General features: G+C 38.9%; 1 pseudogene; it reads right to left on the minus strand.

The window, feature by feature from the left end:
• Window positions 1-12,067, minus strand: part of LOC143398304 (antigen WC1.1-like) — a 67,420-nt pseudogene that overhangs the window by 35,681 nt on the left and 19,672 nt on the right.

Below are 12,067 nucleotides of genomic sequence, written 5' to 3' on the forward strand. Positions count from 1 at the left end.
ATTAGTGCACCATGATCAAGTGGGGTTCATCCCAGGGATTCAAGTTTCATTCAACATATGTAATCAATAAATATAATTTAGCACATTGATAGACATAAAGACAAGTATTATATGATCATCTCAACAGATGCAGAAAAAGCACTTAAAACACACATGGTTTCAGTTTCAAAACACTAGAAAAATTAGGGATAGTAGGAACATCCTACCATTGAAAAAGTTATATATGTTAAATCCAAGGCCAACATTATACTAAATGGGGAAAAACTGGAAGCATTCCCTCAAAGAACTGGAACAAGACAAGAATGCCCTCTTTTACCACTTATATTCAACATTGTCCTTAGAATTCTAGCCAGGGTAATAAGACAGAAAAAAAGAAATTGAATGGATACAAATAGGAAGGAAAGAACACAACCTATCCCTATTTGCTGATGACATGACCTATATTTATAAGATCCAAAAAATTCCACCAGAAAACTTCCAGAACTAATAAATTATTTCTGCAAAGTAGGATATAAAATTAACACCAATAAATCAATTACATTCCTATACATCAGTGGTGAATCCATCAAAAGAAATTAGGAAACCTACCCCATTCATAATGGCCTCAAAATTTAAAATATTTGTGAATCTATATGATAAAAGAGATGAAAGACCTCTACAATTAAAACTACAGATTATTATAGAAAGAAATTAAAAAACAATTTAGAACATGGAAAGATCTTCCATATTCATGGATAGCAGAATTAACATTGCCAAAATGGCCATACTCTCAATGGCTCTATACAGATTTAATGCAGCTACCATTTAAAATTCAAATGGCATTCTTCATTGAAATAGAAAAATCAGTCATGAAATTCATTTGGAAAAATAATAGACCCAGAGGAGTGAAAGCAATCTTTAGCAATAAAAGTAAAGTGGGAGCCATCAAAATCCCAGACCTTAAATTATACTACAGAGCTATAGTTACAAAGAGCATCTTGGTGTTGGCACCAAAACAGACAGGTAGACCAATGATACAGAGTAGAGGACACAGACAAATCCACATAGATACAGTTAGCTCATACTAGACCAAGGTACAAAAATATACACTGGAAAAAAGATAGCCTCTTCAAAAATGGTTTTGGGAAAAATGGAAATTCATATGTAGCAAAATATAATGGAGCCCAAATCTCTCACCCTGCACAAAACTCAAGTCAAAGTGGATCAAGGACTTAGGCTTGAGACCTTAAATCCTATGTCTAATAGAAGTAAAAGTAGGCCCAAATCTCCACCATGTCAGCTTAGAAACTACTTCCTTAACAAGACTTCTAAAATGCAAGAAGTAAAATCAAGAAACCACAAATGGAATAGATTCAAACTAAAATGCTTCTTCTCAGCAAGGAAACAATTAATAATATGAAGAGAGAGCCTACAGATTAGGAGAAAATCATTGTCACCTGCATTAATCTCCGGGATAGATAAAGATCTCAGAAATTTAACACACCCTCACCAAATAATACAATAGATAATTGGGCTAAGGTACTGAACAGACATTTCACAAAATAATAAATACAATTGGTCAACAAATATATAAAAAGAATTCAACATCTCTAGTAGTTAGAGACATGCAAATTAAAATTACACTGAGATCTCATCTCACTTCAGGTGTAATAGCAATTATCAAGAATACAAGTAACAATTAATTTTGGCAAGTATATGGGGAAAAGTATACTCATACAATGTGCTTATGCAAAGTGGTATAGAGATTCCTCAGAAAATTTAGAATGAAACCACCATTTGACTCAGTTTTCCCACTGCTCAGCATATACCTGAAGGACTAAAAATCAGTATGCTGTAGCTACACAACACATCAAAATTCATAGCAGCTCAACTGACAATAGCTAAGCTATGGAACCAACATAGATGTCCTTATACTATATATACTATATACAATATGATATATATATACACACACACACACATACACACACACACACACACACACACACATTGGAATATTACTCAGCCATAAAGAAGAATGAAATTATGCCATTTGGCAGTAAATGATTGAACGGGTGATTCTCATGCTAAGTGAAATAAGCCAATCACCAAAAACCAAAGGCTAAATGTTTTCTCTGATATGCAGGTGCTAATTCACAATAAAGTGTGTGGGTGCTAGAAAAGAATAGAGTTACTTTGGATTATACAGAGGAGACTGAAGGGAGGGAAAGTTGTGTAAGGGTAGTAAGGATAGTAGAGTGAATCAGATATTATTACTCTATTGTGCATTTGTGTTACATGACTGGTGTAACTCTACACCATGTACAATCAGAGTGTTAGGATGGCCTTAGACCTGAGCCTAAGCAACTCCATTTTAAAAACTCCAGTTTGAAACCTGCAGTTTCACCAGGCAACACCCACAGATCCCTCCAGTATGCCTCAAACAAGTTACTTCCTCTCACCCTGATAAACAGAGTGAAGCCCCTGGCAGGCTGTCCTCCCCGGATAAGAGGGGAAGGTGAGAAGATCAGGGTGGAGACCATAAGACCAGATGTTTCTGACCCCAGAGTAAATGACGTGACTGAGAAATCTGGTGGTAGCTGAAAAAGACTGAAAGGGGGGTCAAAATCCCCCAAATTTTAGTATAAATAATAAAGCAAATGAATAGGAATTCAACCAACCGAAACAAGAATGCACTCCAGCTGGAGAGCCTGATGAGGATCTGACATGCCATCACTTGTCATCATTTCCTGAGCTTCTGTGTGATCCTCTCTGCTCTCAAACTCTACCACCTCATCTGGACCTTGGTGAGAGCTGCAACTTCTCCCTTCTCCCCACTCCTCAACCAGGCGTCCACTCCAATCCAGGAAAAGCCTGCCTTGGTTCTAGACCTGGTCATTGCGGTCTGAGTGAGTGTGAATCTGCTGGACATAAAGCCTAAGGCTTAATACATTTCAACTTAGCCTGCAGAGGAAATGTCTGTCATTAGCCTATCATGATTAAGTGTGTTTTGCAGTGCTTAGAATCAATCTAGAATTGTTTGCTGTGCATTGATTATGTCTATTGTAGTGCCTGGCATTAAGTATTGTTGTTTGCTTGATTAAGAACCTATAGAGTGAAATTGTATTGAGTACTTTGAGTGAATAAAGCATTGAAAGGGGCAGAAGAGTATGAACATTTTTTATTTCTCCCCTCGACTGCATACATCACAATTTTGCCCCCTCGCAACAGAGAGAAATGAGAATTTATACTCCAGATATGTGTAATATATCAAAATACATTCTACCATAATGTAGAGTTAGTAAGAAAAATAAAAATAATAATAAAAGTGTTGAAGTAAATGTGGTAGCAAAAGTTTAAGATTTGAGAACACTTTGCAGAACATAATGTGTGTTCCTTATCTTACTCTGTTTTTCTGTGTGCTTAAATTATATAGGTAATAATAAACTTTTAGACTTTGTCAATCAAAAAAATTCCTCTGAATAACATTTGACAGGGTGTGGAAAATGAATGATCACCGAGAAGAATCATATTCTTACCCTGATAAGAGGACAGCCTGCCAGGGGCTCCACTCTGTTTATCATATTTATAGTCTGCTCTCCATGCTGTCTGCTCTCAGAGACATGTCACTCAAGGAGATAACCGAGTACCAGCCAGCCCTGACCTCTCTTACCTGAGCAGACCACAGAGGCTGTGTTTCCATGGACACAGGCAGGAATGCCCAGGGCAGTCACAGGACAATTCCACAGGAAGGTCTCAGACCCTGAGCAGTGGAATCTGTCTCTCCAGATCTCATCTCCTCCTTCCACAAAGTATGCTCCCTTTGGGGTGGAGATGGCGACTCCACAGCCCAGCTGACGGCAAACTACATTGGCATTGGCCATATTCCAGTGGGAGGCACAGAGTGTTCTCCAGCCTCCAGAGGTCTTCATCTCCACTTGACCCTCACACTGAGAGCTGCCATTTTTCATGAGCCTGACTTCTGTGTACTCTGTCAGGAGAAGACAGAATTCCAGTAACATCTTACGTTTGTTACCACATCAGAGTGTGCAAAAAGGTTAAAGTCCTGTTGTGAGTCTCACCTGAGCAGACAACTTGCACAGCCCCCCTGTGTTGGCAGCTGCCTGCAGGACAGGGCACTCTGGGGCAGAACCAGAGCTCAGGCTCCCATCCCTTACACTGGAACTCTTCAGCCCAGATCTGATCACTGGCCTCTCTGAGGGGCAGGTCCAAGAGAAAAGATGCTGCCTTGCCACACCCCAGCTCTGCACAGATGACCTGGGCAGTGGGTAATGTGAAATTCCCATAAGGTACTGGAGTCCATCCTCCTCCAGAATTCACCTCCACTCGCCCAGAGCAGGGTCCACCTCCTCCATCCAAATGCACAAATCCTGTGGAAGAACATAACCAGTACAATGGGTTGGAATTGGGAGCTCCATGTCTCAGGAAAGCTGTGAAATCTTTCCTTTCCCCAGGAATGGGATGTGGAGAATGGATTCAACAGTGTCAGAATAGAGACTCCATGAATAAGTGTCTGAAGACAACTTTAGGAGGAGGAATTTTTTAATTCAGTTCTAAATGGCTGACTCCAGAAATTATATATATATATATATATGTGTGTGTGTGTGTGTGTATATATATATATATATATATATATATATATATATATATATATATAATGAACATATTATTCTATGTATTACAATATACCTGTGTGTTTGTCTGTCTCTGTCTGTGTCAGTCTACCTCCTTTTTAATAAGCCCAATCCCCTGTATTTGAACTCACTGTAGAAAAAGAGTAGGATTAACTTTTCACTCTTTAATCCTTAGAAACTTTCAGTTCACAAATAATCATTTCAACTAAGTTTACATTTGTTAAAGAATGGAAAAATTCAAAATGTATCAAAAATGACAATTTATATTAATATCCCATTTAGAGATGAGAAAAGATCCCACTAAATAGTGTGAGACAGAAATGGAAAGTAGGTTAATGTGACTAAGATAATTTGGTTTCTTTGCACCACCCTTCCCATTAAATAAAACAGAGAATTTAGAAGTAAGATAAGCTGGGCAAGGTGGTGCACACCAATAATCCCAGAGGCTCTGGAGGCTGAGCCAAGAGGATATTGAGTTCAAAGCAGCCTTAGTAATGGCAAGGTGCTAAGCTACTCATTGGTCAGTCTGTTTCTTTCTAAATAAAATGCAAAAAAGAGCTGGGGATGTGGCTCAGTGATTGAGTGCCCTTGAGTTCAATCCCTAGTACCTCTCCACCCCCAATAAGAAGTAGGATCAGAAGTTGTCAAGAGATTTGAACATGCTTATTTGCCTTTTTGTTTTTTCAAGGGATCATATTGTTACTAATAAGTAGAATTGGAAGAAGCCATTAGACATCTATTGAAGTTGATCAGGATGTGATTTTGAAAATCTGTTCAGAACTTTGGGGCAATATCTGACTACAGATATGCAGTTGTAATGTAATAGTAGGTTGATGTCCTGAAGAAGGGAATCATTTCTCTGAAAAATAACATGTTCAATAATTTTTCTTTTCAAAGTAAATCATCAAAATGGAATTTACCCAATATGAGTAAAAATGCCTCCAATGGGAAAGGATAAAAATGCAGCAGAGAGGTCTTCAAAGGAGATACAATATGAACTTTCTGCCTAGTCCTGATATAGGAAAGAGGTGTACAAAGATGATATTGAGAGTCTGCTTTCCTGATTTGTTATTCACAAAACTAGCATGTTTTCAGAATTTGTCACTTTCCAGATGTGTTTCTAGGTGCTGGGTATGTATATTTAAAGAAAATAATGTCATCATCTTTGTAGAGCTTTACACAGTGGGGAAAAATCCAGTTTTAAGCCATTTGAAGTTTGTGAGTCACTGGGTGAAAAAGGAAAAAAAATGCATCTGCCAAAAACTATTGATTTATATGAATCATTCTCATTTGAGTAAATTAAAAATTTCATCCATTTATATCCTTGTCTGATCTTTTGCTCCATAGACACATTTTTCCTCTGAGCCTTTTTCAGGTTTCTTCTGAGAGTATCATCCAATGGACCTTTTCTTCCTCTATTCTGACCTTCTCAATACCTCAGCTTTGAGTCACGCTTGCAAATCATTTTCTTCCTGAAATGAGGAATGTACTGAGGAGTATACTGAATTCACACAATGTACACAGATTGCCCTTCTTACACCAGTGTCTTAAGTACAGCTAAGGTAATCCTTATGTGCTCTTTGTCAATCTTTGAAGGCCATCCCCCAGATCCTGTAAGCTTCTGCTATCTTCTTCAGAAAATTCCAATGCATGTTATGTCAAATGAAAAAAAAAATAATTCATTTTTATGGCTAAATAGTATCCCATTGTATTTCATTTATTTGTCCATTTATCAGCTTATGGGCATTTAGATTATTTCCATTTCTTAACTACTATGAATAGTGCTGCCATAAACATGGAAGTCCAGATGTCTCTTTAACATAGTGATTTCACTTCCTTTGGGCATATGCTGAGCATTGGGATTGCTGTATCATATGGTAATTTGTGGGCACTGGATGTTTGATAATGTCTTTGTACCTCCCTTATTTCTGAAGGATAGAATTTCTGGATTGAGTATTCTTGATTTGCAGGATTTTCTTCAGGTTTATGAAAATCTCATGGCACTCACTTCTGACCTATATGTTTACTGCTGAAAAGTCTGCCATCAGGTGAATTGGAACTGCTTATAAATGTTATTTCTTTTTTTCTCTCTTGATGCCTGAGAGTCTTTACCTTTCATCTTTGAGAGTTGTATTATAATTTATATTGATAAGAATCTGAGGCTCCCAGTCACAACTGCTCAACTAACTTTTCACTTTCATGCAGATACTCAACTCTATCCATGTTATGCTGCTGGGGGTTGAGGAGGAATGAGGTAGGTGACCACCAATGCTGCAAATGTCCATTTGCCTGCTGTCACACACTGAGGCCACAGCCTGCCAAGGCAACACAGACCAAGGCCCTAAATGCTATGAGCTGCCTACTGCTGAGGTGGACTCAAGTCTCCAAATTCTTGCAACCAGCCACAGGTGCTGCAGGCTCTTCTTGAGTCTGTCCCACCAGCACACGGGTCTTGCTTTGTTATCTCCCCTTCTACATTTGAGACCTCTAACTCTTACTTGGTGCTGGGTATGATCATGGTGGGCCTGGACTGAACTTCAAGACAAACTCCTGTGCCAGCACTCTGCCTTGTCCTCTAAGGAGTCTTGCTTTCTCCAATTCTGCTAGAGGTTGGAATAGTTGTGGAGGAGACAGTCTCTTTGCTGCCCAACTGAACACAGTTCCAGAGTCTTAGTGTAAGGTTACTGGCATGGGGACAGTATTGTTGGGCTCTTTCAGGCACCAAGTTTCACTATGACAGGCCTAATCCTGGGTTTCAAGTGTAAGGTCTGGGTTTAATTCCCTCTCCATCTCCCAAGAATGCATTTCCCTTCATGCTAGGCTGCTTGAGGTTGGGAAATGGGCAAGTCTTATCTTCCTCCCTCCTTCAATGTGTCTTTTCCTTTTATCGTAGTAAAAGCAGGTGCTCACCTAGGTTATTGTCTCTTATGAAGCCACTTTTGAGTGTGAATAACAATTAATATGGTGCATTTGTGGGAGATCTTTGAACAACCATCCCAGTTCTAGTCCTAAACTAGATGTAATAAAATATTAATGCATAATACATATGCATTAATATTTTATTACAACCAACATTAATCTGCCAGCACAAATCTAAATCCATCTCCAAAGTATAAGTTTATTGCTTTGAAAAAGAAATGTAGAAAGAATCTATTGTAGTGATGATGGGAGGGATATCTGTGACTCAGAACATTTCATAGTTCTCTAGCCCTTCCTACCAATGAGTTGATAATTCTGATGTCTAAATCTGGAAAGAAGAATTGCAAGTTTGCAGTAATCCATAATTCCTCTGTGATGTGTTTAATCCCATCCCTGTGCCCATATACCTACTAACCCAGTGCAAAACTGTCTCTGGCTATACATATATAAACACTTAATTCAACTGAAAAAAAGTGAGCCCCATTCTTGTCTGTCTTTTGAAAAGATTATATGCATGGTAATTTATAGGTAACCCTTCAAATAGTAAATCATAGAACCAGAATTATGAAGATGATTTTATGTGGAATAATTCTATAAAGAAACCTTATCTCATCAAGTATGACTGCAGAGAAGAGAAAAGACACTATCTGAGATTTACAAGAAAGAATTAAATAAAGCCCATCATATACGCTGTTTTGAGTAACCAGCATTCATGGGGACCTCTTAATCCTCCATGACTCATCTGTCTCTTATTTCCCCAAGATCAGAAAAACACTTTTGGTCCTTTCCATTCTCTTATGCTGTGGAGAATGTGCAGACCCTACCTGAGCAGATGACACTTGCATCCTCTCTGTGTGTACAGTCATGCTGTCCCCAGCCATGAGATGGGCACTTCCACACTTGGTCCTCCTCTCCTGTGCACTGCAGCTGGCTCAGCCAGATGGGCCCTGATCCCTCCCCAAATTGTGCATGGTGAATGGCATCAATGGCAACTCCACAGCTTATTTGTCTGCACACCACATGGGCATCTTTCAGGTCCCATCTCTCATCACAGACAGTGCCCCAGGAATGCTGGTGAAGGATCTCCACTCTGCCTGCACAACGACTGCCACCATCCACCAGGCGGAGCTTTGGGGTCTCTGAGGAGAAAACAGTTATGTCAATGGTTGTATTTACAAAGAAAAAGAGGAGGATTTTCTTGTCCCATGCTATTCCACCCTCAACAAATCAGTTGGCGGAATCCACTTTCAGATTGCAGAGCTTTCTGTGTAACACATGTTGTCATTTACATCAAGGCAGCAGCTAAGTTTCAATTCCTACCAAAATAAGTAGAAGAATCAATTATGTAAAAAATAAGAAAAGAGATTAAACACAATATAATATAGTTAGATGTCTAGGTACAAATTATTATGTAACTGCTATCATAGTTAAACTTATTATTTACAGAGTTCTCCATAGGATCTGGTAACACAATTCTAGAAATGTTACATTTCCTACCTTGAGTAGTTGAAAGTCTTTTTCTGAATGATTTCTAAAGGTCAATGGGCCACCATCTGATTGGTTCTTATAGAGCGCACACACTTGAGTGCTAATGGCCTAATATATGGAAGGATCAGAACACAGTAGGGAGAGTAAGAAACTGGGATGAGATTATCAGAAACTTCAGGTGACAGCCATGAATCCAGGAGAAATTATAACCATATGGTCATAAAGACTGGAAAATGGATGGACCATTTTTTGCCTCCAAATATTTCACTAATGATTCTAGGCTTCAGAGCTCAGATTGTATATGTAATGCCAAAACTTGACCTTCTTTACGTAAGTTGAGCAACTTCTCAAAAAAGATGATGTCAGATATTGACATTGCTCAACACTCATAGAATGTTACTTCCCCCCCAAACAAAACAAATCTATGCTTGAAATTCTTTTCAGGAGTTGTTATTATGCAAAAATAGGAGTTTTGGGCAAGGAAGTAAATAGCAGAAAAGAGGTAACTTTGCTGTGACTCTGAGTGAAAAAGGTTTGAGGAGAGAAAGAGAGGAGCTAATAAAGAAGTCATGATACATTTAAACTACAAGGAGAAGCAGAAAGGCAGCCAAGGAACGTACAAAGCAATTTACAACTTCATCTCCAGCTGCCTGGGTGAGGGAGGCAACTTGCAAACATAAAGTAAGCTGGAAAATGCAGACAACCCAGATGGTGTCTTACCTGTGGGAGAAACACATGGTTCTTACAAGCTTTAGATCAAATCTGGGGCATTGTTCTGAGAGGAAGTACTCCTGTACAATAAGCAAGCTTTGGAGAAAAAATTCATCACATTGCCCAGCAAGCTCTCAGAGTGATATAACCAGGAGCTATCTTAAGAAGTGGTCATTGTTAGGAACCAAACTGCTCTGGGATTTAGACAATATGTGGTAATCACAATTTTAGGTCCCTGGGCCACCCTGCCACAGTGATTGTGTGGAAGTTAATGTTCTACAGTCTCAGATAGGAAGAATGCCTGTCACAAACACGCTGAGAGCATTGAATTACAGGGGAGGGATGGAGGTCTCATTGGTAAGTGGTCCCACCCTCTGTGAAGAAGAACAATTCCAGGTACATGTGGTTGCACATAGGGACCTGGTCTGAGAGCTAAGCAACAATATTTGGCAATTCACAGCTTCCCCATGTCATATCTCCAGGGATTACACTATTTCCCACAGGCTTTCCAGGGATTCACCATGGCTAGAACACTTGGCACACCCTAACACTAGCCAATATAGGGAAATTTCACCTTAATGAAGCTGTGACCTAGTCCTGGTGAAGTATTAGTGGATATTTCAACTTAATGAATAGGGAAGAAAGAAATCCACAGCTGAAGAACCAGCCACAAATAGGCCTAATTCCTGCTCCTGGACAATCTCCACCTTAATTATTAATTATTTCTCCAGAAATAAATAATTCAAATGTTGTGGAAAAAGTGCCTTGAAGGACCTCAGTACAGGTTGCTTCCATACCCCTCAGAGCAAACACTAAAAAATAATACCACAGGAAGAATGCCCTGTACACTATACTGTCCATAACAACACACCTGAACTACCAGAAGGACTCCATTTGTATGAGAACCATAGAGAAAGATGTGTTCTGACACACACACAAAAAAAATACCTGGAATTTTAAAACCCATCTCTGTGCCAAAGAATCCACAGAGAACCAACCTATAATGCCCACTTTGAATTAATCTCAACACTACAAGACACCTACACCTCAAGGCATATCATTAAGAGAAAGGTGCTTACTAAGAATATCCTCACATAACAGATTTCTAAACAGAAACAATAAAGGCCGGGAGGACATGGAGTGATGTACTTAAGACTTTGAAAGAAAACAACTTCGAACTACATGACTATGTTCAGCGAAGTTATCTTTTAGAATCAAAGAAAAATAAGTCTTTTGAAGATAAGTATCAGTTAAAGGAATTTTGAATCACTGAACATACACTGTAGAAGATAGTGAAGCAATCCTACACACAGAGTAGGAAGCAAGACAATCTAGCCTTGAGAGCATAGAAAAGAATAAATCTCACTGGAAGAGCAGATAAACAAGTGAGAAGGATAAAAGAATCAAACATTATCAATTCAGTAAATTGACAAAACTCCAAGATGAATAAGGGAGAAAGATGTGACTATAGATTATTCAAGCTGTCCAGAAAAAAAATGATAGGCAAAGAGAAATTGAAAATCTGTAAGACAAAATAAGAACAACCAATAAGGTAAAATGACCATATGAGGAAAAAACAAAGTAGGCAGCTGAAGGTTTCTATTTTCCAGGGATGTTTGAGGCAAGATCATCATTTAAGTATATGGTGGAGTTAAAATATCAGCATGCAGGAGATCTGACAATTTGTAAAATAACATGTTATAGAAAAGGCAAAAGCACATGTGAGAGACGCACACTGGAATATGGGCCAATGTGGATAGTCCATCAGTGGTTGGATTCAAATTCAAAGAGAATAGCAGGATAATTTCATATTATAACAAGATACAGTACTTGTCCATGATTCAGCAGTCCTTGTCTAGTCCAGTTCAGGCAGGCAAGGAGGGCATGGAGTGATGTAGTTAAAACATGAGTTAGGTAGTTAAAACAGCCATTCTTGTCATTGACAGATAAAGAAGAAACGAGAGAATTGAGTGTGTACTTGAAGGGGAAGGATTATAACGGAGCATCATGTTGTCTAATCAGGGTAAGAAGAACATGTGCAATCCTGAGGAGAGTGGAAAACTGGGAAACTGATAAAGGAAACCATTTGTAATCTGCATGAGGATGAAATATCTGGGAAAGGAGCATCAAGAATATGTGCCATAAGGAGAAGAGGCAAAAGTCAGAGAGGGAGCAATGCAGTCAAGATCTCAAGCTGGACAGTTAGTGGTGGTCAATAGTGTGGCCATACATGAAGATGCAACGTAAGGCGAATGCTTCAAAGGGAGAAAGGCAATAATTGAGAGGCCAGGATATTATCTCAGTTGTGTGCAAGG

Source organism: Callospermophilus lateralis, chromosome 4 (assembly GCF_048772815.1).
Source record: "Callospermophilus lateralis isolate mCalLat2 chromosome 4, mCalLat2.hap1, whole genome shotgun sequence".
NCBI classification, from domain to species: domain Eukaryota; kingdom Metazoa; phylum Chordata; class Mammalia; order Rodentia; family Sciuridae; genus Callospermophilus; species Callospermophilus lateralis.